Here is a 26782-nt window from a genome sequence, read left to right as displayed (position 1 = left end):
AAGTCTTTTCAAGTCTCTTCCTCTACAGGCGTGACCTCTGCGTGCCTGTCGCGCGCGGGGAGAGGACAACGGCAGCTTTCCGACGCCGGCCATGTGCACTTTTTCTCGACATTTTCGCCGCACGAACGACGCGGCGCCGCGGAGTTCTCGGGCGACGATTTAAACTACACAAATGGCAGCGTGTGAAGCACGGTGGTGTGAAGGAAAGCGCTGTCCCGCGCTTTTGTCTTGACAGACTCGATCGCATCGTGGTGACCGCCGGACGCGAGCAAACGAGGCGGCGCCTCTCTCTCTCTCTCTCTCTCTCTCTGCACCTCGTGAAGACGGATTGAGACCGATTTCCGTCGAGGGCGATATCGAGAGGCCGCGCCGCTTCGCGTTGACTCTCCGGAAGGACGCGAAAGAAGCGATATCTAGAGAGAAGAAGCGCGATAAAAAAGACGCGCGCGTGCGTCACCTAACGCGGCCGTGTAGGTATATCTGCGCGTATACAACGACAGCAGGAAGTGGGTCGCAATGGGGCTCTTTTCCCGTACAAATTCGTCTCCGACTTATCCTGCTGTCGGCAGCGGCAGCCATTTGTGCACCGCTGCTTCGTATATAATGTGCATCGGACGTCCGCGTCGAGTGCATCATCCCTTTGTGTGTGTGCGTGCTGGTGTTCCTGCTTTTGTTGGTACGCGTCTCGCTGCAGCTGTATTTTCTTCTATGTCATGCTGCTTTTTTTTTTTCTCTTGATATCCGATCTGAGCTATTTCCCGAGTAGCCGTCCCGTTTTACTTGGCGCTCGTAGGTTTCGCTGCTGTGTTTTTCGTATAGGGGTTGGAATAAACGCTGGAGATACTCCGGTCTTTCGCATGTTCATCTTTATCTTTTCTTTTTTCCGTGGTTGTGTGGGTGTGAATGGTGGTGGTGGTGGTGGGGGGGGGGGGTTGGATATAGGGCGAGGCACGCCTAGCATTGTTAAGAACGGCCCGCTGAGGTGCAAGTTTTGCCAGCCAGTTGCGACAGCGGCGTCAATTTTTCTTGGAAAGCCACCGTCATCCTCTAGCCAAACGGCGTCACTAAGTCTGCTGTGTACCAATGACAATGCGCCAGGTCCGCCACTCTGCGTCGCGGGATTGCCGAGATGAGTTCGACGAACGAGGCTTTATGACTGAACACGCCACCGTCGATCTGGTCTGCCGCGAGCGGGGGAGTTGCCGAGGGAGCGTATTTGGCGGCAACGTCCCACGCGCCTTTCAAGACGCAAGAGAATGGAGAACCGGCGGCCGCGCTGCGGAGGTCAGCTCGGGGAGTAAGATGCGCCTTTCCGGACGTAAGCACCGAGTTCTGCGAAGACCGCCTGACGTCGGTGGGGACCGTGAACCTTTTGTAAGAGTTGAGGAGGACTTTGGGATGAAAAACTGGAGGGTTTATTTACATTATTTACAGTGAGACGACCAAGAAATTAACAGTCATAGAGTCATTACGGGCCGGCAGCAACTCGGACGCTGCGGCCCGTGGCAAGAAGCTCGAAAGAGATGAATCAAGGAATGCTTTAGGAATGCTCCCGGTCTCTGGCTTTTAAGCCCTTCGGTGTCTCGAAGACACGTCACGTTCGGCCAATCGGCGAGCCCGCTCAGGTGACGCCATTTTCGGCCAATCGGCGAGCCCGCTCAGGTGTCGTCATTTTCGGCCAATAGTAGGCGCCCGTGCGATTGTGTCACACCCGGCGGAGAGGGTCGCTCTTTGGTCCCCAATTGTCCGAGTGCTTACTTCTCTCTGCGGTCTTGCCGTCCCGGTCTGCAACTACCGTCACCAAGGCGGAAAGGGTCGCTCCTTGGGCCCCATTTGTCCGAGGGCTTTCTCCCTGCGGTATTGCCTTGCTGACTTGCAAGCGCCTTCACAAATTGGCGGAAGGAGGCGACGCTGCCAGGGTTTCACGGTGCATTACAGCCGTCTTGCTTCGGGACCCACTTTACCTGGAACAGTGCCAGGCTCTCGCTACATTTTCGGGAAGAGTCAAGCAGTGAATAGCTCTAGATGCGGCATACGAGGTGGGGGCCGCCAACTTGTTTGCACGTGCCGCGCCTCGGGAATGTGGTATACGTGCTTCTGCGCTCCTTAATTAGCTGTGGCACTATTCGATGTGGTCTGGTGAACTCGAAGGAGGCTCAGCAAAAGGTCCCGTATCTAAGTGTTGATCTAACACTGTGCGGAAGTGTGTGTGTGTGTAAGCCCTCTCGCAGAGAGGCGGCTCGTCTGCGGTGCCTGGTCGAACGTTTCCTTCACCTTGGGATCGAGGGAGGACCGAGTGTTTATAAACCGCTGTTGTGCGGCTGCTCAGTGTACTTTCTCTCGCAGTCATGCTAGGCTGATGAACTGCAACGTCCTTCTGTAGATACTGTAAATAAACCCATATTTCTCGTTCGCGGTGCCACTTCAACAACGTCCTCAGCGTGGATAAGTTGGACGACGGCATGGGCCAGCTACCATCTAATTCATGCCCGACTCCAATCTTGACAACTGGTTACGAACGGTGGGATTGAGCTCACAATCCTCACAGCATGAACTGCGCTTGTCTGCTTTCGTTTCTGTGTGCTGGAAATGAGAATAACCTTGTCTTTATTGCACGGAAGAAAAGAGAAATGAATTCCGCGGCTGATATACACTGCAATGAAAGAACAGTGAAGAACTCCCGTCTTGGAGCAGTACTACTGAGCGAAATAACGTTACGGTCGTGCGGACGTACATATCGGACGAAATTAAAGTCCCTTCCTTCGGCGAAAACGCCGAGCACAGTCTCGTACAACTTTACACAGCATGTGACGCTCGTCATAGCTTTAAGTCGCAGTCAGAACAATGAGAGTGACAAGAAGGCGAAAGTATGCAGCAACGACTTTTAGCCAGAAAGGCGAATGTATCGGCATGCGCGACCGCGGTGAAAACCTTCCCTGCCCGCTTACTGCAGTTTGAGACTGTCATGCATGATGTGAGGGACATAACGTTAGAGTCACTATATATATATATATGTATATCACGTGTTATTGTAGCGTCCCATTTTTCTGTAAGCTCCCTCTAGTGCTTCTATATATAGGATCATGATTCACAGTGCAGTCGGCGAGATGCTTCCGCGAACTCGCAACACACTCAGCGGCGCTGCTGAGACGGTCACGCTGAGTGAGCTATAGTCGCCGAGTCCGACGGCGAGCGCTTTCTTGAAACCGCGTGGCACTCTGACGATATATCAATAGTCGCTCTAAACAAGTTGTTAGCTCCTTGACTGCTGCCGAATTATTCAAAGCGTTCGTCCAGGGAGAGCGCTTATTCAATTTCTTATCGGCGTTAAACTCGCGGCAGCACGACTGCGTAGATTCGTTGCTCACCTGCGTTTTTTCGCCATTTTCTTTATTCTGCAGATGTCCTGAAACTCAGTGGGGCGCGACTGCTAAATCGCCGCGCGAACAGTGGTTCATAATCGCTGCGATTGGCGATTTGTGGCTGCAATATACGATATAGGATAGCCATCATAGCCGCCACCTCCAAAATGGCGGGAGTTTCTGGAAACCACACGCTCTGTTGATCATGCTCAGCTATTCTTAGCGAAAAGTGCCAGCTCTGTTTACGCCAAAACATCGTCCGACAGCGCACTGCAAGTTGATACTTTTGATCGACGTATGAATATATAATTGCTTTCACGCTGCGTATATCAACGCTCATAGTAGAAAAATGGCGTATAGCTAGCTTTCCCATGGCCAGCAGAAGCTCAGCGATGAACTTAATCTACGCATTTCTTTTCGGTCATCTTTCGGGATTAAACAAGTAATGCATCCAGAAGGAACACTATGGAGTTTTCAGAGGTACGGTACTACATAGTGACCTTTCGCGGCACATTATAGTGCTCATAAGCACTTGAGGCATGCGAATGAATGAATGAATGAATGAATGAATGAATGAATGAATGAATGAATGAATGAATGAATGAATGAATGAATGAATGCACGCATAACTACTGCGCAGAACATACTTCAACTAGCACATTGCGTTTTTTTGTGTGTAAGAGCAGCAGACTTAGGTGAACAAGGTACGAACTTGTTTAATATCAGCTTAAAATACCCATACTTCATTCACGAGTGAGCGCGGACATAAGCTGCTCATCGAGTCAACTATACCGGACTCTTTTATGAATAATTTCACTGCTAAATTTATCCGCCTCTCGTTTTACCGTGTCTATCCCTATACTCGGCAGCGCAGTGGATTCAACGACCTTCTCCTTTCTTTTGTCCCTTTTCTCGCGTCGGAAACCGCGCTCTGCTTCTCGCGTCGCCGGCTGCACGAGATGAAATTGCTCGTCGCCGTGATGAAATTCGGCGCACCGCCGCGTTTCTCCTTTCTCTGCTGCTCTCCGTCATGTGTGCTGTCCGTCTCTGTCAGCCAGCCGCCTCCGATTGTGGCGCGTAACGAAAGCACTGGGAAAGTTTCGCCGCTGCGGCTGCCAAGTCGAGGCCCGCGGCTTCCCTGTCACTTCGTCGTCGTCGTTGTCTCTTTCCCGCGGCCGTCCCTCGCTCTCTTATAACTTTCATGGCCGAGTGTATAGCCGTAATCTCGCGCCTGAATGTATAGAGATTGCACTGCCGACGACGGGCGCTCTGCGACTCCTGTGGCGCGCATATAAGACTTGTAGTTCTCGCGTTATCCGCACACGCACTCTATCACTCCGACGTCAGCCACCCGCTCTGCCCGAGAGATGTTCATACGTATCAGCTGTATAGTAAAATATGCAGCCGCCCACGCTCTCCCTACGCTGAGTCTCTCTCTCTCTCTCGCCAGCGATCCTGCCTGTCGTCGTCGTTGAGGGATGGAGGGGAAGCAACACGGGAAGAAGACAAGGAGGGGGAGTGAGACGAGGCTCGTATTCTGGCACTAACGAGACTTGACAGCCTCCCTCTTAGCCGCTCGGACTCTCGCTTTCCCCCGCATCTTGCTTCGCTTTCTTTCTTTTATCTCCCGTCGTCCTCTCCGAGAGCTTTAACCCTGCTCGTGCGGACGTGCGATGGAGATCCTCTTCTGACGCGGCTGCGCGCAACGCTGGAGTCGTGCCTTTCGCAGCCTTTCCCTCACTCCCTCCCACATTCGCACTGCCTTCGATTCCGGGGGGTCTCGCGTTCCTTTTCGGCCATTTCGTAGTTCGCTTGTTTCGTCCCCCGTCGTATTCCTGGGGGACGTGCACAGTTTCTCGCATGACATTTCTCGAGTTGCTCTCTGCCGCGTGTGTTTGCCGCGGTGCAGAAGAATGAAGAGGCGCGTGAAAACGGAGCGCGGGGACAGCGCAACTTTAGGTTGCCGTCCTTTGTGTCCTTTTGTGCTGTTTCGCAGGATGGAACACCAGCTAGCCCGGTCTCGCGCCTTACTGCAATTTATTTAGGAATGTGTTGCAGTACTGTGGATCTACCGCAGTATTTCTCTTTTTTTTTTTTAACTCGATTAATGGTCACCCTTCGATCACCTCGCTGATTGTTTAGCCAGTCCTGTTGACTTAAGCACACCGCAACGGCGTTTTACGCTTGAGGGAGTAGTTGCGCTCGCTGTCAAGCTTTTTGGCGCTGTGCGTTTGAAATACGCGCAGCAGGGAACTTGACGACTGCCAGGCAGTCAGCTTGCTGGATTTATTTATTAGCGCTTCCAGCTATAATGCTTGTAATCTTTGAGTGAGCTGCCAAGTGACGGGTAGCGGCTGCGTTCGGCATCCTGACGTGATACAACGGGTGAGAAGGCTTAAATTGTTCGTTTCAGCTGTGTCCGGAATGTTATAAGGACACGCTTACTATGCTTACTCTATAAACTTTTAGCGCGGAGACAAAGGTAAACGGGTGTAATGGCGCAAAAGACACGACAGATTGGCGCTCGTGCGTCCTTTACTCGTCTGTCTGGCGGCGTATACATATCACCGCACTATACACTGTCTATCGCAATGAAGCACCAACACGTCCAGGTACCCACAATTATGACGTTCACGAAACTCCAGCCGATTGCCCGCTTAGAAGAGTTAATCCAAATTAACCTATTACACAGATGCTTAATCGATGAGTCGTGCAGCACTCGAAAGAAAGAGCGAAGAAATAAATAAAGAAAGGAAAACACGCTCGCTCAAAGGCATCTCCTTGGCACTTCGTGTGCGCGTATACCAGCTGTGCTGCAGATGACACGACGACCGGCGTGGTATACCTACGGTGCTGCCTGCACATTAGACCCATTGACGTCCGCTCCACTTCTGTTCTTTTACAGCGAAGCTGTTTATGGCTAGGTTCTGGCAGCTCTCGTCGACATAGACCAAAAATTTTTCATTCGTTGGCCGATACGTGGGCCGATCCCGAAGATAGTGCAATGCCGGGCCGACCCGCGGCGGAAGTGCAATTCGCCATTAAGGGGCCCACATACACAGCTTCGCAGGTCATGTTTCACAAAGCTATATATATATATATATATATATATATATATATATATATATATATATATATATATATATATATATATATATATATATATATATATATATATATATATATATATATATATATATATATATATATATATATATATATATACACAGTTGTGGCAGAAAAAATTGCGCTGGCGCCGGTAGTATAATGAAGAAAAGAGAGTACGATGTGCGTAGGATTTGCAGTGTATTTTACAGTTTCGTCAGCTGGTGGACCAGTTTGAGAAAGGCTGACATATATATATATATATATATATATATATATATATATATATATATATATATATATATATATATATATATATATATCTATACGTCGTGATATATATACGTCGTGAAGTCACGTGCGCAGACACCGAAACTATGTCATTTTCTACCGTGTTCCAGCGCGGGATTATGCTCTCTGATCCGCTTGTGTCTGCCTCAATATTCGTTTAGCACTGATTTAAACCGCTAGTCAAGTGTCCTCGTGCACTGCACGCAAAATAGTGCGAAACGAGACAGTCACAACAGCTTGCGCTCGACGCCATCAGCGGAAGTGCGCCGCGCCGCAAAATATCGAGGAGAAAAAAAAATGGAGGCGGGGCCGGTGACGTATGCCTATGGTGGCTAGTATGCGTAACGCGATCCTCGAGGTCTGGTATGGGGGAATGCAGAGGAAGAATTTCGCTTGCGGACGCTAGATGGGCCGAGTGTCTCGCTTGGCAGTGGAGCTCGCCTCCTGAAATCATGGGTTCGCGGCACTGAAATGTCGCTATCTCGGCTATTAATGAGCCGAGATAGAAACTTCTAACGTATAACCAAAATTTGCTGTGGGGCCTGGTGAGGGGTGCTATGTTTTTTAATGTAACGCAAGCTGATCGCGAAATTTCATTCCTTAATACGTTAGACTACTGGGGCGTGGCTCGATTGTTTTTTTGAAGCAGTTGAAATCGAACACGCCTTCGTCTGTGGGAAGGGCGTGTGCGACGTCTCGTTCTAATTTGTGAAATCCACAATTACGGCCCATCCTATTTAGAAAGGGTGAGAGGGGAACAGCAATACCGAAGCAGCGAACAGAGCAAGCAAGCAAGCAAGCAAGCAAGCAAGCAAGCAAGCAAGCAAGCAAGCAAGCGAAGCCGAAGCAAGCAAAGTAAATGCAAAAGAATTAAAGCAATTGAAAGTAAAGCAATACCAATGCAAGAGATGCAGTGCAAAAGCAAAAGCAATGCACAGCAATACAATAACAAAGCAAAGTGAAATAAGTGAAAAAGCAACGGAAGAACAATGAAATGCAAAGCAGCGTAATGCGAAAGCTATGGAAAAGAACGGCAAAAGCAAATCAATTCAGAGCAAAACCAAGCAATCGGAAAGCAATGCAAAAGCAATGTAAAGCAAAAACAAACCAAGCAGAAGCAGTTAGCAATAGCAAAGCGAGTAAGAACTATGCAAAAGCAAAGCAAGGTCAATGAAAAAGCAATGAAAAAGCACAAGCAAAGCAATGCATGGCGAGGAAGTTTGCACTTACGCCAAAAGTTCCATGTAGTCACGGTGATAGCTTTCGAAACACTGCAAAATTGCTGCTAATCGATCTCCATCTTTTTGTTTGTTTCATTTCTTGACTTTACGTGCTTTCGGCTTATTCCTACTTTCGCCCTTGGCCCACTCACCCACCCGCACATCCGAGGTTGCTGCTACCCAGGAGTGTCCCACTCGCGTGCGCTGTTTCACTGCACCATTTTTTGCCTATTGTCTAAAGTACGCATGTAACACGAAACTATTTATACATACGCTGTCATGGTTGTAGCCTGATAAAATTGGAATAGATTCCGCGCAGACAAGCGAGTCAAAAGCCTGTAACACGTATCCCGATAGATAGATAGATAGATAGATAGATAGATAGATAGATAGATAGATAGATAGATAGATAGATAGATAGATAGATAGATAGATAGATAGATAGAAAAGAAAGGAACAGAAAGACAAAAAGAAGCGGCTGGTGCCCTTGCTTTGTCCTCGATCCAGGCGTTGCACTTCGTCCAGATGACCGGCAGGCGGGTAAAGTGCTGGCGTTCGGTGCAGAAAGGGGCTCATGGTGCGAACTCTCGTATGCTCGCGTAGGCGCTAGAGATGCGGCGAGGATGTGTCGGTCGTTCTATATATGGCCTTCGTTGTAGATAGCGACCGGCTATTTATGTGTAGCCCCTTTCTTTGTTTTCCCGTGCCGTTCCTTTTAACTTTCTATGTGTATTTATTTCGAGCGCATGCATTGTTTGCGTCTTTCAAGATGCGCGCATAAAGAAGCGTTAAAATGGATGAAGGGCGGAGGTGTATAGGAAGTAAGTGGCAGGTGAGAGAAAGATGCGAGCTTGCGAGAGAGGCAGCGAGCTCTTCAGCTGAGAGGCTTTTATGGACGAAAGGAAACTGTGACGAAGCGAAGGAGAAGCGGGGGGAGGGGGCAGTGTTGAAGACGCTCTGCCCGGAAGAGATGCACGGTCGCCGTCCCCGCCGTCTTTTCTCGCCGTCCGTGCAAGAAGCCGCCGGAGCCTCGCCTGCATTCTTTCTTCGCCTCCGTTTCGTATCCCCAGTGGCTGCGTCGTCATTCACCGGGGATTTCTTTCGCACTTTTTTCTCTCTTCATTTCTGTCCTTCTTTCGTTGTCTCCCCTGACGAAGAGCCTCCTTGTGACAGCGTAAGCATCGTTTTATTCCGCTGTTTGTCTTTTTTTCTCTCCTGCTCCTATACGACCCCCTCCCGGTTCACCGGTATTTCTCTCGAATCCACGATATGCGCTCTCCCGTTTCTTTGCGCATTACAGGCTGCTCCCGGAGGGTGTTGTGACTGCGGGTGGGGATTCGCATAGGCGCATCCACCTTGGGCTGTTGCGACGTCAACGGCAGTCTCTCTGCAGCCCGATGGTTCCTGCGGGACCATCGGGGGCTCGCCGAAATGCGCCCGTGCGGCGCTGCGACGACGCGGGATGTGGAGGCAGGCAGGCCGCGGCTGCGCACGGACGCTCCCGTCGCATCGGCATTCGGTCGCGGTTGAACTGCTGGAAGAACCGCATTTGCGGCCGTGATTTCGTATGCGTGCGCGTGACGCCCCTTGGGAGGCCCCGTTTCTGGCCTATCTGCCGTTCCTCGTCTCTTCTTCAAAAAAAGGTTTCGAGCTTCTTTCGTCCCGCTTCAAGTGAGACCGCCACGCACACCTCCTCGTCTGCCTATTTCTTTTATTTTTCTGACATTTCAACCACTCGCAATATTTGGTCGGCACAGTTGCGTCAGGATGGACGTGTAATATTAGTGGGCGGCATTGGCAGGCTTCGTTGAGCGGGCGAGTGAGATGGTTTATCTTTCGAAGAAGTTCGCAGACCTATGCAGTCGCTGTCTGCTCGGACGTGCTGCCGTGCGCTGTACGGTAACACAAACGATTTGTACGATTTGTACGAGATGTACGATTTGTACGATAACACAAAGGGCAGTGCTTCGCCATTTGACACCCGACCTATCTGTCTGAGGGCAGAAACATACTGCAGCGAATATTTCGAATAGGATGGGGCACCTGTCTTCTGCTGCAGCAGCCCGCAGACGGCGCAGCGCATTGTAATGAAATGCCAAGGTACTCACCGAGCCAGCGCCGTAGGGAACGGCCACCTTCCAGAAGGGTAGGGGTTGGCAACTGGCAGAAGCGTTAGTTGGTCTGCGGTCGAGACAAGCAAAATAGGTTAAAGTATCGTTGAAAAAGAAGTCGAAGTTCGCTCGAAGGGCGAAGCATTAAAACATAAAATTGGGGTGTTTTACATGCCAGAGCCACGATTTGATTGTGAGGCACGCCGTAGTCAGGGACTACGGATCTATTTTGACCACCTGGGGTTCTTTAACGTACACATAACGCACGGTACACGAGTGTTTTTGCATTTTGCCCCCAAAGAAATGCGGCCGCCGCGGCCGCGATTCGATTTCGCACCCTCGGGCTTAGTAGCGCAGCACCATAGCCACTATGCCGCCCCTGCGAGTAAGGGCGAAGCATTCATAGCTATAGCACGGTGTTAGACAACTGCACGAAGTAACTTTCGTACATCTGTCGGCCGTGTAATATGCAGTAAGCAGTCGCTTAGTAATGAAGTTGGAAAGTATAGCGTCATGCACGCGCACAGGCAACCATGAACTGATTTCGCGCGATGGCTGCGCACACTCGCTATCACAACGCTGGCGCAATGAGGAGAGCGAACGTTTCGTGCTGCCTCTCACGTCAGTGCATCACCAAAACTTGAGATTACGCGAGCTCCATCTCTAGGCGCGCTTGAAGACAGTGTACACGAAGTCACCAACCACCTCTCCTCGCCATTCGTTCGCACCCGCCGCAGATTAACCTCCGAGATAAGACACGCTGGCTGTGTATGCGCTCAGCCGCGGAGACAGCAATGTGCAGCCACGGCCGGGCTAGAGAAGTGGACGCGCGCTCACCTCCACCATTGTTCCCCGCGTCCCCCCTTTGTGCGCACTTGGTCACGTGACTTCCAACGCGTGTCAAGACACCCTCCTTTACATCATTCTTCTCGGCTCGCCCTCGCACTCACAGCATACGGCGCGCTGGGCGCGGCGTGGTTTTATCAGATGCGCTTGAGAACATCACGGTGACTGCGACGGCAAAAGTTCGCCTTGAGTATCGCTATAATTTCCGTAGCAATAAATAGCGAGGCAGAGATGGATGGGGCCGGGTATGCATATATATATAGGTAACATGCATGCATATATAGGTAACTGTACAGTATAGCGAAATAATATTTGATGAGGAGAGAGAACATCTAGGAGGGATAGGCAAAATGCTAGACAGCGTTAGACGTAGTAAAACCTGATTAGCTCATGCGGGATGTACAGGTGGCTATTTGTCGGCGCCCCATTTCAAAGGGGATGCCGTTAGAAATCATTATCTTCATTATGGTCTGACTTGTGTGCACGGAGAGAGAGAGAGAAAAAGTGAACATTTATTTCGTGCATCAGCGCATCAAATAGTTGTTCTTTCTTCGTCCAGGGTTCACTGTAAAATAATTTGCATCCTTAAAGGTGAAAAAGGGTGTAAATGTGTAAACCTCCAGGTGTGAGTTACATAAATAACAGCCTAAGGGTGTGAGTTATAGGCACATTCACACCCTTTTTCACTTTTGAGGGTGTAAATTATTTTACAGCGTTGCCGGCTCACTTATAGTCCAGAAAGCCGTTGGCGATCGCTGCATACAGTACCTGCAGGTTCACCAGATTGCGCTGATCATCCAAGTCTGAGGAAGCGTGTGAAGAATCGTGGCGATTCTTCACGGTGCTTTTTTTGCTTCGTCCAGGCTTTCGGTGGCCACATGCTTGGATGCTGAGCTTTTTTATAGGGGCCTTATAAACACTCTGTAGCCCGAAGTACACCCAGCACCGGTGTCATGCAGAGGCACAACCGTTACGCACAGCCCACAACCATGCAGGGCAGATTCTACATGTGTCTTACGGTGTCCTGGCTGGCGGGAAGTGGTTTATAGCTTGGCGAGAAAAAAAAGAAGAGGAAGCCATAAGAAAACAGCGTACTAACTATATCGATTCCTGCTGCTCCAAACTCAGTTGCTGCGACGGCAGCAGGCTATCACAACGGACCCCATCATTGTTGACGATGTTGATGGGCTCCCAAGAAATTTGTCACGTTGCACGCAACATCGTATTCTTTCTCTACAGTATTCCTTGATGTTGGCTCTCTGACGCGTTGCCGCTCTATACGCAGAAACGCTGTAGGAGATTCACATCACGCATATACATTGGCCAAATCATGGTGCAGCAACGGTCGCACTCGATCGTGCACACTATACATCGCGCTGCGGCACCGCCTGTGTATGCCTTCCGTGGGCGCTGGCTCGACCTCTGCGCACGTTCGCCCCGGCGTCACATCGTGCTGCGTGTCGCGCGCTCTGTCTGCTCCAACCGCCGCCCTCCTCTCGTTCGTGCGCGCATTGCCTTGCAGCAGCAGCAGCAGTTGCTTCGGAGTGCCGCCGCCATTGCTGATCGCCGCCGGATCGACATTGTCCAGTGCTCAACTCCCACGTGTACGTCCGCCTTTGTAATTAAATATACGGATTTTATGTTCCGACGACTGTGCAGTCGAAAGCGAATGTAACGAACTGCAGCATCAAGCGAAATCGTTCTTTACATTGAACACGCGGAACGTATACTGACCGATGCTCTCGTAAAAATAGCTGGACATTCAACGCATCGAGCGCAGCGCGTCCCCTGCGAGCGCATCCACGCATGCGCTCGAAAGTGAGAAGTCGCCTCGCCCGACGCCTCGGGGCCGACCTCGTACGTAACCTCTAAATTCGTGAAATCCCGGAGAGACGGTAGCGAGACGGGAGGAGAAGGGCGGTGGGGAGGAAGGGAATATAGCGCGCACATGTTTAAAGCTTGGTCTGCAGTTCGGAGCAGCAGCAAACTTAGAACAGCAAAGACTGACAAGCGACACATTGCTCTTTTAGATGACAGTGACTTTTCCGGTGACTCTGATGTTGCCTCCACAATTTGACTGTATAAACTTGCGCCAAGACGGCGCACCTCTTGAATCGCTTCGCCGTTAGAGGCCCTCCCACGGAAGGTCCGAAGACTGACATGCGAGCAAGCATTTTCGCCAACACATCTTTCTTTTCTTAATTTTTTTGTGCCAAGTTAGTACATTCGTAAAACAGGCACAAAGTCGTAAGCCTTACGAAAAATTCGGGAGAATTGGCAGGTATGCTCACGATGTCGACCTAATAGCCCTACACATGCAGTCCCACGCTCCACTCACGCCATTCTTAATCACACTGAGGTAACAGTTCAAAGCACAGGCAAAATTACTGCCTGCTGCGCGTAGTTTTGTTTTCGATAACTGGATTTCTTCGCTCTTCTCGCTGCACGAAATAGAACAAAGCTCCCCATAATGAACGGTTGACAAAGGTTAGTTATGGGCGAGTTTGGGTATATCGAATACTTTACCCGATATGTCGATCTACCTTTAGAGCATAAGCCTGTTCGTTTAACTGCATTGGACTGTATAAAGTGCGGCATACGAGAGCAGTCCTAGTAAAGTGCTACCACTTAATTTAATAAATAACGCCTGTTCGTGCCCGCCGCCTGCATCGAATTCGTGCGGCCGCCATGGCCACAAATTGAATACGCGACGTCGTCCAGAGCGGGGACGAACCTAAATGCCCGTTGAGCTGCACCGCCGCGAGTTATAAAAGAAATTTATCTATAGCGTCGGCACAGCTGCAATAGTGAATCTGTATTATTTATCCGGGCGAACTGAAGGACGTGAAACATCTGCAGCGCTGATTGAAAAATGTTCAATGAGCCATTCATCAGAACGCTTTACATTGTTTCACGAAGTTGCTCGGGGCAGGTTAGGGGCACCTGTGACTGGTGTTGCACTGGTTGGTGTATAGCCAGCGGGACCGTGTGATTAAAACAACCACGTGTCGCGCAGCTGTTCTTTGTTTTTGTTCTGTCCGTCGCAGCCTGTGGTTTCAATCTGCACTTTCGCATTGTAAATTAACAGGAAAGTAACCACTGGACTGTTGGAGGTGGAGAATGATGAAATTGTATACAGCGTAAAAGGCTACTCCAATGAAGAGACCTATACATATATCTGCACGGGGAAGGGTTTTAAGTGGGTATCCACATGATATTATCGACTTACCATTTTTTTTGTTAAGGGAAGATCTAAACCCTCGAAACCCTAAACAAAACACTCTCACGCGCCAGATTGCCCTAAATAATTTACCGTAGTAATTATTTTATAACCAGTTTCGGTGCACCCAGAATCGAGGCTGATGCGTTATGACGTTTGTGATGCGCGCACTCGCTCGTTTCTTTGATCGCCGCGTCTTCCACTCGCGAGCGCAGCCAGAAGACACGCTCAGAGCTCTCTCGTCTGTATTTTGTGCGCAACGGCATCATCGTCGTCGTACCCGGTCATATATACTGCTATACGCAACGTCAGCAAATTTAGCTCTGTGTCACGCGTCGTCACGATAACCACCGATCACACGTCTCACGCGAAGGAATCGGGCGCTAGAGGGGCTCCCTCTTTCACTTCTTCCCATTCGGGTTTAATAACGTGCCTAACGCATATACAGCACCGACAACTTCTGTTGATCTGGCCACTGCCCGTTCAGGGCGAGGAGTTGAATGCTTAGCGTGCAGACGGCTCGATTGAACGCGTTGAGCGGCGGAAGCTAGCGCGGCGCGCTGAGCTCCTCCCGCCTCTTGCGCCGGGGTGCAGACACGCGCGAACGCGAGCGCGTGCTCGCGAACTCGTTCTCGCGGTTCTCTTTTGAACTGAGCCGCGCGCGGCGTGTGGGTGGCGGCGCTCCGAGCTCTGGGAGCGCGCTGCCCGAGAGCCCCGGCGGCGGCATCGGCTCCGTCGTGTGGTCTCGCCCTCGACGGGCGCTGAGCCGCAGTCAGTGTGCGCGCGCTCGCGGTTCGCTCCGGCCGCATCTGCCGCTCCTCTGCGACCCCCACCCCCGCCTGTCTTGTCTCTCTCTCGCGCGCGATTCTCGGGCGTCTTCTGGTCTGACGCCGCACTCGATCCCTCCCCGCATCACGGACGACGTTGACGACTGCGTGTCATAAACTGCTCGCGCGGCCTGCTGCTTGCGTGGCGTCTCGGCCGAGCGTCCCATATCGCCGCTGTTTTCACAATCCACGCCGTGTGCGCCATCTCCGCATTTATTTCTCTTCGGCGACTGTTGTCAAACTTTGCGTCGTGCGCGAGCGTGTGAAGCAGGAAGAGGCAATTGCGATCTGGTCGGTCCGTTCCTGACGTCACCTTCGCGCATCCTCGGGGGTTGAGCTCCTGTTCAAGCGTGCTTAATCGCAGTACGTGCGTTTTCTTTTTGTGTGTGTGTGTGTCTTCGCCTGTACTCGCGAGTTCGTTCCGGCGTGTACGCGAGTGTGACCGCGCAGTGACCGGAGGACCTCCGGGCATCGGTGTTCGCACCTGACAGCGTTCTCCCGTTCTCCTACTTCTTTTTTGTTTGTTTGAGTTCGCCAGCGATCCTTTTTTGTTGTTGTTGTTGTTGTGCGCAAAGTGAAACCGTCAAGCCCTGGACTAATTTCCCGCAATCCTCTGTCAATTGCAGGGGCACCTCGCGCCCAGAAAGTTGCTACCCTGGGTAAGTTCGCTTTCCCTTTTATGGCTGTTTAGAAATGCTTGTCGTCGTCCTGACGTTTGGCGAAATCTACGGCGTATTCGGAACGTACCTGGATAAACCCGCTTCTCCGATAGTTCGTGCAACCCACGTCGTGATAGTTTTGTCAATTTTTATTTTATTTACTTCGTTAGTGCAAGTAGTCACCGAACTTTGAACAGTCGAATGAATGCCCGCATTTACGCTGCCACATACTATAAACTATTTCTTAGGTTTTGTGGTACTGTAAGCGTGTTTTTTTTTTTTTAGAATACGGCAGTGCACCGTGCTGTCAAGTCTGTGCTGCTGACCACGCTACCTCTATACTAGATATTTTGTAAAACTCTGTCGGGAAAACAACGTCTTCCCCAGGCCTGTCAGCCTTTAGTGAGGGCTTCTAGTCCTGCGTGAAAAAACAAAGGAAATGTAACTCCGATTCATTCGCAGATTTTCAGCTGTCGGCAGCTCTTAGAGCCGCGACTTCGTAAAAGGAAGACCTCCCCCCCCCCCCCCCCCTTTCCCAACGAAAGTAAGCGACTTGATTTAGGACACCCGAGGTGACGTTTACTACAGCGCAGTTGACGTGTGATTTGACCTTAATTTAAATAACTGGTATAGTTATGGGTTAAGACTCCCCTCCCCCTCGCCAAAGAAGGGGTTAAACGTACCAAATGGACCTTTACAAATGTTTTGCTCTGACGCAGTGTCTCATTTAGAAGCTGCTTATCCCAGCGACGAATCCTTCTAATGTTTCCAAGGGGCGTATACGTAGCTTTGTTCTCTTTTGTTGTTTAAAGCGCGTCGTTTTATAGAGCGCGTATTTCTTAATTATTTGTTTTTAAGTAGCGGATGTAGCTTCCCCCGAGGACGAAAAGAAAGAAAGAAGAAACCTGAACTGAAGGCAAAAGTGAGTGACCGAAGAGGGAGCAAGAATGCTCGTTAGAAATGTGGAGCAGTCTGCGCGGCGACATTCGTTGCCTTCGTGTTTAAACGCACAGGTTACATGCCGCGCACGCTTGGCATTCGGTGTCTGACGCGCTCTCCCAGAGTGGCGATATTAAATTGTGCGCGCTCCACATGTGCTGGGAAGAGGGTCGAGGTTTCCGGCGTCCGTGACAGCAGCTGTGCCTCTCCGGATGTACGCATACCACCTACGCCTGAGCTGTCTCTGTCGCTTTCCCGTGCTGTAAAGGGTTCTCGAGAGGTTTGACGCATTTGGAGAAATAAAGGGGCGACAGTCGCGGGTCAGGCGTTTGACATTTGTTCTCTCTGTCACCTTTGCACGCTGTATGAAATTTAAAAAAGTCTTAATGCGGATGTTTAGATTTTTTTTTTTTTTGGTGATCGTTTCATATATGAAAACATAAAAAGAAAGATAACGTGTGTCGCTTCGCGTGGGCATTGGGAGCGTGCGTGTTGAATGAGACTCAAATGGCGTGGCGCTCGGATAGTTGGTGTTCATCATGTATTCATCACAAATGTTGCTTCCACCACTGTATTCTTAAATCTTATTTTATAATAGTGCCTTGACATTTGCTGCACACCTCCTCACCCGGCCTCCTTACGCAATGCTTCTACAGGGGCCCTCTGAGGCACATTTAAACAAACGAACAAATCCGTCGCCTTAGCTAATTAGCGGCACGGCATTGCGCTGCTGAGCTCGATGTCGAGGGTTCGACCTAGACCGCGGGGCGACATTTCGATGGGGGTGAAATGCAGAACCGTGCGCGTATTTAGATTTGGACGCACGCTAAAAGAATCTCCGTACGCGGTTAAAATTAATCCGAAGCCCGTCTACTTTAGGCGTTCCGCACAATTAAATCGTGGTTTTGGCACGTAAAACTACAGCAATTAATCTAATTTTTAGAGCGCAGCTTTTAGGCACCCGTTCCTGCGTTGAGCCTCGACGTGCCTGGGCGTCGTACCTCGTAACCGAGCGAATGAGCACAGCGAAAGATGAAGGCGAACGCGGAGCGCAGCGGGAGCTGGAAGAATAGAGCGCGAGGAGGAAAGTGGAGGAGGAGGATAGAGTGAAAGCATGAGGCGAGAAACGCAGGAGGAGCGGAGGGCGAGACGGCACGCACATGCGCCGAGTTGCCAGCTTCCACGGCATCCGTAGCCGCATGAGCACTCTCATCTGCACTTGCGAGGGGTTGCCTGGTTTGCGTGAGGTGGGGAGAGCTACTCACGTCCGCAGCTGCTCACTGCTCCTGCAAGGTGCGATGGCGAGTGGCTATACGAGTAAGGCTCGATGTGACGCTTCCTTGATTGTTGTCGCCGCTGACACTGGTTGCGCGATATCCCTGCGACCAAGAGCCGCCCTCGTCGTTGGTGTAACGAAAGCGTGAGAAGCGTAGTGCCGCGCAAGACGGGCTGTGCGGAGACGATGGCTACGGTATGGCGCCAGACTAGCGCGCGTCGTCTGTATGGAAACAAAGCGCTGCATGAGCGAAGGTCTGTCTGCGGCGCCTGCTGTGAATTGCGCCCACGCGTGACCGACGCGGTGCCTCTCGCGATCTCCGGATTAACGAGGCAGTTGCGCCACACTTCGCTCCGTTTGCAATGCACCGCACGAGACAGATTGTCCGCGTCAGTTACACTACTCACGGCGTTCTCTTCATTATATAAGCCGCGTACCTACACAATCATAATATAAAGTATTGACATGCAAAATGAAGATGCGTATAGAACTTCGCTCAAATTTCGTATTAGAGAGTATCGTAATCGTCGGCGAATTTCGGAAAGCTTGTCTCATTGCGTAAACCTTTAATATAAAATTTCTAGTACTCGAAATAAAGGTTTGCTGCACTCGGACGCCTCACGTAGCTGGACGCGCTTATGTCACATTTCATTCCTTTAATTTAAGATGTTTCAGACAGCCGGAATAGTCGATGTGCTTTGCTAAAAAAAAAAAAAATCGCAGTTCCGCCGGGAAGGCGAAGCACTGATTGCGATAGCAAATTAGTAGATAGCTGTGCGAAGTAAGGATAGTAATTTTATCGCCCATATAAACTTGCCGTATAACATTCGCTTACTAATAAATTAACAATGATAGAATGTGTAAGCGTAACTCAACGAGGATGTAGAAACAGACACACGGAGACAGCGCCATCTTTATGAGCCTGCTTCTTTCTACGTCCTTGTTCAGCCGCGCTGACACATTCTATCATGGATTCAAACCAACTAGCCCGTCAACGTGTTTTAACTAAATTAACCAGCATGGTGTCACGCGCGCATACGTAAACGTGAACAAACATCGCTCGATGACAGCGGAAACTGTCTGTGGAAACGCTGGAGTTAGGAATCATGGCAGCAGCCGCGAGCCAATTGACCTCCGTGCACCTGTCGCTTCAAGGCGTACGAAACGTCGAAGGCACAACGCATACGAAGCTACCGGCACTACGCGCACTCTGCAAACATCGCAGATCGCTTTGAAAACGAGGCCCGCGTGTACGTGCGCACTTTAGCCACGTCGCAGACCGCTTTCAAGACACACGAGCGCCGGCAACGCGTCCCTACGGCGTCCGCCAAAGGCGTTTAGTACGGCGTCCGCGATTCGTGTGGTCTACGCCGTAGTAGGCGCCGCGGTTGTCTCCACTCTCTCTACGGAGCGGCGGGCGAGGCATCGTAGCAGCCGCCGGAGACGAACGCTCCTCCTCCCTCGCCTCACCCCCTTGTCTCGCGCGCTGCAGGAGAGGGCAGGCATTCAGGCCGCGTTCCTCGCTCGCGCACGCGAGATTGAACCGCGTTCGCCGGCTCACCCTCCCACGCTTTCACTCATACGGAACCTCACAGCGACTGCAGAAATGTGCAATAAAAAGCTTCGACATCGCATTTTGTATTCTTATCGTGGTCACAAATGTGTGGCGGCTAGTGGCTGGGCTGTATAGGGACCAACATTACTAGCTAATCTAGTTACGTTGATAGGGATACGTTGAGTGCTAATCTCAAAGCCTGTAGGTATCTCAAGGGCCGTGTAACCATGTGAGGAGTCTTTTCGTTTTCCCTTCTTCTTGCTCTTTCTCAATGACGCTGGCATGATGCCAGGTCTTCGCTATCTCTAGTATCGGCCACTCTTCCGGGCTACTGATAAACAATGAAGGCAATTGAAGGGAAAGAATCAAACCATAATATGATTCATGGCATCTTTCGCCTTTGCATTGTTAAAAGCCTTGCGCATCATCCTTGCTTCAATTCCTGATAACCTCTCGATGTGTATAAAAGTGTGAGTCTTGTTTGAACTGAACCGACTTTGATGAGGTTCGTTCTATCTGAATGGCAAAATTAAAATCTATCGTCGATTTAGGCCTTCCGTGTCTATTTAAAGAAACGCAGCCTTGCATAGAAAATATTTAGCACTAAGGTCAAGCATAAAGTTTGCTACTGTGTAGCTCCGAAATAAAAGCTAGACATTCTAATTACGTAAATGGAATCCATTAGGGCGAAAAAGTAAAAAAAAATGACGTAATAATATACGCCTCTCTGAACTACACCTCTGACTTGTGAATAAGACTTCCGCAAAACGCGCTCGAATGATGTAATAACTTAGCGTCATGTCTACGCTAATGCGTCATATATTTGTCCACCTTCGACACTCTGACATCACGGGATTGAACTCTCTTACCAGATTGCAAGTTTTTCTTTCTTCTTTCTATTCCTTGTTTCTTTTGTGGCGCAAAGTTTTGGAACTGTAAACCTGATGTTCCGTTTCTTTCTGTTATTGCGTGTGCCGGCCGTAGGCAATTTTTGAAAAAGAGAAATTGAGACGCTAACTCAAAATATCTTCTGACAACAATCAATAGAATTCACCTTTTTCTGCCGAGCGCGACGCATTCAATTCAAATACGTTTACCGCTAACCAGGGCGTTTCTGCGTTTCATGTATATTTGAATGTGGCAGTCGGCATTGAAATGCCGAGCCAAACTTTCCGATGAAAACCGGGTGACGTCAGATCAGCGACCACGAGATGTCGGCGCCCGGCGAGAAAACTTCAGAGCTTCTTCGGCTCAATAAGGCCCTCTCCTCTCTCTCTCTCTTTCTCCGAGCTGAAAAGAAATCCTTCGCAGCTTCAAGTTGCGCTGCACAGTTTTATCCCTTAACCATCTTCCCTCATGTGTAGGATAGCAAACTGCATGAGCGTCTGGTTCACGTCTCTCTCTCTCTCTCTCTCCTCACACACACACACACACACACACACACACACACACACACACACACACACACACACACACACACACACACACACACACACACACACACACACACACACACACACACACACACACACACACACACACACACACACACACACACGCGCGCGCGCACACGCACACACACAAACGCGCGGGGGGCCACGCCGGGCACGTCCCCCGCTAATATATATATATATATATATATATATATATATATATATATATATATATATATATATATATATATATATATATATATATAATGCGTCCGTGTGTGGCGTAGTGCGCGCCTCCCTCGAAATAATCTCTGGCTAGCGCCACTGTCTCCGATCATTATTATTTGGACGCGTTGAACTGAAAGTGAGCACGTTCTCCGGGCTAAAATTCGCAGCAGTACCGGACGCAGGAAACTGTGCGACAGGGGGACCAGTTTTCTTATTGACGAAATCCCGAATAATTTCCTTCAGCGCAGGCATTGCGTTGGCGGAATCGATAGTAGTTTTTTAGACGCCATATATTCGACCTTCCCTGAAACGGAACAACGAAATACGTTGGTGCATTTCGACGAGATCAACAGGTGAGCAGCAAGTCTACATTGTGGAGCCAGCTTTACGAGAATGTAATTAACTGTAAATTTACAATCATCGAACAATAGAAAATTGGAAGTTGTGACGGATTTATAGTATGAAAGCGCAGCTGCACGAATAAAAAAGGCACACAGGAGGACAATGCGAAAAAAAAAGAAAAAAAAAGCGAGACAACACAAATTAGTGATACGTGGTTAAGTAAACGTATTATTTGCGATTATTGCGAAGTCAGCGCGCCACTGCTGAGAGTGTTGGCCAGGAGAAATGAACCGTTTTTGCCTCAAATTGATTGTAAGCAGGCAGTCGTCGCTGAAACATCTGGTATGTAGGTGTTATGATGTTTGCCATTGTTCTTCCGCTATAGACGGTGTGTTATATCGCCGTTATTTTTTTTTTATGTAACAAGCAGCTGTGCTCGGCCGCGCCGCACTCCTGCGTTCTTTTTATCATTTGGATCCACACACACTGCTTGCCGTGCTACGATGCAGAGATTTTCCGGGTTGTGTAAGCTCATCAGCTTTGCCATTTTCGAGCCTAATTAAGGAGCCATTCCACGGCTTGTTCCGATCGCTTGCCTCCAGGCGGTTTATGTGCGTCGTGCATTGTTGAACGTGTGTACCAGCTTCACTGGTTACTTATTCATGGGGATACTGGAAAGAAATATAAAGTACAAAGAGAGACACATTCGCAGATTGCTCTTCTATAGAACTGCAGCTATAGGTTGGACAGGCTGTGCAACAGCGCCTTGGTATCTCGAAATTGAAGCTGAAGAAGCGCAAGACTGTGGGGGGTGGCGACGGCGACGTATACGATTCCTGTAACCTCTCTACCGACGTCATAGATGTTGGCAAAATCTGGCCGAGGCTACTTAATTTTCTTTAAATTAATAGAGAATACACGCTGAGGTGGTGGTTACGTTGCTCTTGAGAGCAAATGAGAACGCAGCCTGAAATGTGCTGGTGAATTATCCCGCAGCTGTAGTGCAGAGAACTGAGACGCGCAAGTATACCGCGAAATCCGTGACGTCACCACGACGTGTTCAGCGTCGCACTTTGGGCGCCGTATTAGAAGAAGGCAATTCGGCGCATTTACTGACCCCCGAATGCGCTAGCACGTTCCTCCAAAGAAACGGAGAGAGTGCGTTGATAGAGTAGTCGGCAAGTGTAGACTAATCTAGTATTCCGTCTTAATTAGTAGTCGCTGAACAGCTTTCCTTGTTTGGATTATAGGAACTCTGCCGTTTCGTTCGTTTGAACTTCTCTGTGTAGCGCTCCGTGCTCTACATAAACGAACGTATAGCATGTATGCGTGCAGCTGCCGAGCTGATGTTCCCGTAGAGCAGCTTGCACGTCGCTCGTCACCGGCCGATCTGGCATTTTATTCAGATATCGGCGCTCTGTGACCTCTCGCGACTGGGTTCTCTCACTTCCCCCCGACCTATTTTACTTTGGCTTCCAGCTATTTGTATTCTGGATTCGCGAAGTGTCTTTCCGCAGCCGCAGTCCGCTGTGTGCCGCTCGACGTGCGCGTGCCTTGCCTTCGCTGCGCGCGCACTCGGCCCTAAATTGCGGCGCTGCTGTAGTTTGTAAGAAATGCGCAGCTGCGCCCGGAAGCTGCACTTGCTTTAGAAAGTGCGTTCCCTACGGCACCACAATAGCTGTAAGCGTAATATTGCTTGGCGTTTTTGTTTGTTTTTAATTGCTATCGCCGCATCGCGCTCCAGAACTTGCTGTTATTGAAGAGAGAGAGAGAGAGAGAGAGAGAGAGAGAGAGAGAGAGAGAGAGAGAGAGAGAGAGCACTTTTTGATGAAGTGACTGGGTTTTCAGAGGCCCTCAGTCAGCCTCGCAAGGCCTACCTCGTACAGGTCGTTCTGCTACACTGCAAAAGTGTATTAATCCGATGGCAACAGCTTATCTTAACATTGACCTTCAGTGTCGCTTTAACACCGACGAGATGTGCACGGTGTTCCGCACGGGCGTATAGCCTATCGCAGCCTCCACCGCGTCGACGTCAGCAGTCGCAAATGCGCAAGCAATGCGAAACACGTCAGCGAGGCTGTGGACTGAGGGCCGCGGCCTCGCTGGTGAATTTCGTCAAAGCCGATTTGGTGAATTCCGCCAGATGCCTTTGATCTTTCGCTGTGGTGGCTTGAGTCAGCCACCTGCAGGCGTTTAAAAAAATCGGAAGCTGTTTGATTTTTTTTCTTCTCTTTGATTAATTTGTTCTGTTCGCTCGCGAAAACTTTAATTTTTCTCATTTGTGTTGTTCAATTGAAGCTGACGTGTTTCGCATTGCTTGCGCATTTGCGACTGCTGACGTCGACGCGGTGGAGGCTGCGATAGGCTATACGCCCGTGTGGAACACCGTGCACATCTCGTCGGTGTTAAAGCGACACTGAAGATTAATGTTAAGATAAGCTGTTGCCATCGAATTAATACACTTTTGCAGTACAGCAGAACGACCACTCTTACTGCACGAGTAGGCCTTGCGAGGCCCGATTCATGGAAACGCCCCGTCACCGCGACAACGGTTTCCGTCAGGAGAGAGCGTTTCCTCGCCGGTTTCTCCTCGAAAAAGAAAGAAGAAGAGAGAGAGAGAGAGAGAGAGAGACGAAAGACGAAACTTTAATGTCCACTGGTCTGGGCTGCACACCACTGCGCTTAGAGGTCCGCTAGTCCATGCCGCTGCAGGACGCTCCGTCGAAGTCGGGAGCAATCGACCGATGTCGCCGATGCCTTACAACGTCGTGAACAGCAACTTTACAGAACACCGACACCTATTTTCGGCACATAGTTACAGATGTGGAAACTTTGTTCTTCAGATCCCTATCTCCCTGTCTATTCCGGCTAGTCGTGCTCAGGCTGCTCTTAACCGTGAGGCAATAACGCTTGGCGCTGTAGATATATGTCACAGCGCGCGCCCTTAAGCAAATCTTGGCGTGATGACAGCGTAAGGGTTGCGCGCGAGGCTTTTCTCCTTCTGTCGATCGTTGGGCATAGAAGCCAGCCGTACGTACGAACGTCGGATTGGAGCACAGGACACAAGCGGAGAATAATTGATTGTTGCTACCCCCGCGACGTGACATCCCTGTGACATCTCTAATTGATGGGACAGTCTGTCTGGGAGCGTATAGCGCGCCGCGGTGATGCCATTCCAGATTGAATTGACCGGATCGAACGGGCATCGCAGTGCGATATCGCGAGCGTTGTACAGGCGAGGGACCGCGATTGCGCTCGATTTGTTTTGGGTGCACTCCGAACAGCCTGGACCAGCGTGCTTGTTTGCTCGGAGAGAGTGGACAGTCTGACGTTTGACGTTGAGCCATTGGTTGTTTGAGGTTTTAGATTATAATAAACTGCGTGGTGAGCTTTGCCGCATGTCTGAGGGCTTGGTTGGCCCTAAGTGCTGAGCGACACGTGCTGTTATATAGGGAAAAAATAAATAAATAAACACGCGCGAAATGAAGCGCTTTAGTGTATCTATATCTGTGTGTTTCCCCCCCTTTTTTTTGTCTCGTCTTTGCGGGTTTGAGCGGTGCATGAAATTTTCCACGTGGCGCGCGCCCGGCGTATATAGGCACCTTCACTCACCGTGCTACGCGACTACTTCTGTGTAATCCCGACCGAAATGTGTCTGACGAGTTTACCGGTGAAAAAGATGCTGTAAGGAGCTGCACTAAATCAGTTTAAACATGCAACCTTCAAAATTATAGTTTTCGTTATTTGGAGGGAAAACGTGCATCACATGAATGAATAAGAGATATCGGAATAAAATGTTGCACTGGAGAAGTATAAAGCCAAACTTGCTTTTGTTGCGCACGACTTGTAGTTGGTGTCCTGAGTTAATGTTAGTGCGCACTACAATTATAAAGCAAATTGCGAGGTTTAACGTTCCTTAACAGCACAATGCATTAGGGTGGGGGGGGGGGACGAGCCAAAGCCGGGAGAAGTGCCCGCCTATACGCCGAAATTACGCCTGTGCACGCTCAGATATTTATCTCCAGCTCGCCGTATAGAAGTATAGCGGCGCTGTTGTGGCGTGTATGGTTAAGACAGCTGAAGGGACAGTCGGAGCATCGCCGCCTGTTTTTCAGGAATGGAAACGAGTTCATACACAAAAGTTCACGCAGTTCACGACGTAGTCAAATCCCTCAGCGCAGAAAAAAAGGGGAAAAAAGAGAAAGCCTGAAAGGAGTGTATTTTTATTCGAGAACTTTCGCCAGGCTGTGTGGAACATCCAAGAAGCAGTTTGCATCTCTCTCTCTCTCTCTCTCTCTCTCTCTCTCTCTCTCTCTCTCTCTCTCTCTCTCTCTCTCTCTCTCTCTCTCTCTCTCTCTCTCTCTCTCGTTTTATTTATTTTGTAATTTTTCCCCGTACGGTTCTGGGGATTGCCACGGCTCCCGAACGGCGCTCCACATGACAGCCTGCGTATACATGTTGACGCAGTTGCGCACATGTGTAGCGTCTGGGCATATAGTCGTGCTGATTTACATCGCGCAGTACGGGTGATTTTTTTTCATCCGTGTTGCCAGGCGGAGTATGTCTAGGTGGAAGTTTCTTTTCTTTTTCATTTTCCTTTTTTCGTTTATTCACTGGCCGCTGCGTACCGTTCAAGTTTGCAGTGTGCGAGCGACGCGTAAACGCGTCATCTTCCCGCGCAATTTCGTGGCTCAGCGAACAGGACTTTTTCTTAATGTGTCGACGCACTTGATGTGTGTCTTTCTTCTAATGCAATTTTTAAAATTTAGTGTCTGTGAATGTTGTTTCGATTTACGGATACGTGATTTCGTTTTTATTCCTTTCTGTCCTAATTTGTTCACGCTTCAAAGCAGCTGGGTGCCAAAATTTTATATATATATTACATACTTATATATTACTTACTTATTACTTACTTGATGTATTACTTACTCAGTAGTGATACTGGAGTTTAAAATTTTCGTAATTGATCGAGGTCGTGGCACATTATACCAGTTCATTCTACGAAGCGGCCTACTCGACTTCCTTCAGTAATCAAGCGGATCGAGACCCGCGTCTCATTGGGGCTCGTGTCTCCCCGCGTGTGTTCGGCCATCTCTCTGCGCTGTGTAACTGGGAGGATAGATCGACGACGTCTCCGCTGGAGTCTCGTTTGTCGTTCTCGTTGCATCCGTCGTAATTGTCCCCATTTATCGGCGAGCTATAGGCGCAGCTGTTTGCCAGAAGTGCGCCTTATAGAAAAAAACAGCCATGTGCAGCTGACCTTTCGGCTGACGGATCTTCCGCACGCGCTTATTTCTTTTACCCTGGCTTAGGCGTCGTATTCAGCCCTTCACGAAGGCAACGAGGCCACTGAAATCTTGCTTGTTGC

At 49.8% G+C, this 26782-nt stretch overlaps 1 long non-coding RNA gene across 1 annotated transcript in view; it reads left to right on the top strand.

Annotated features, from left to right (window-relative positions):
• LOC142576068 (uncharacterized) overlaps nucleotides 1-26782 on the top strand; it is a 318466-nt gene that overhangs the window by 92296 nt on the left and 199388 nt on the right. Inside the window, exon 2 of the long non-coding RNA XR_012826773.1 lies at nucleotides 15609-15641. This is a non-coding gene — a long non-coding RNA (uncharacterized LOC142576068). The remainder of the gene's footprint in view (nucleotides 1-15608; nucleotides 15642-26782) is intronic.

The sequence above is a fragment of the Dermacentor variabilis genome, chromosome 3, assembly GCF_050947875.1.
Source record: "Dermacentor variabilis isolate Ectoservices chromosome 3, ASM5094787v1, whole genome shotgun sequence".
Classification (NCBI taxonomy): Eukaryota; Metazoa; Arthropoda; class Arachnida; order Ixodida; family Ixodidae; genus Dermacentor; species Dermacentor variabilis.
The sequence above is the reverse complement of the archived record's forward strand: the minus strand, read 5'-3'. Positions and strand labels throughout refer to the sequence as shown.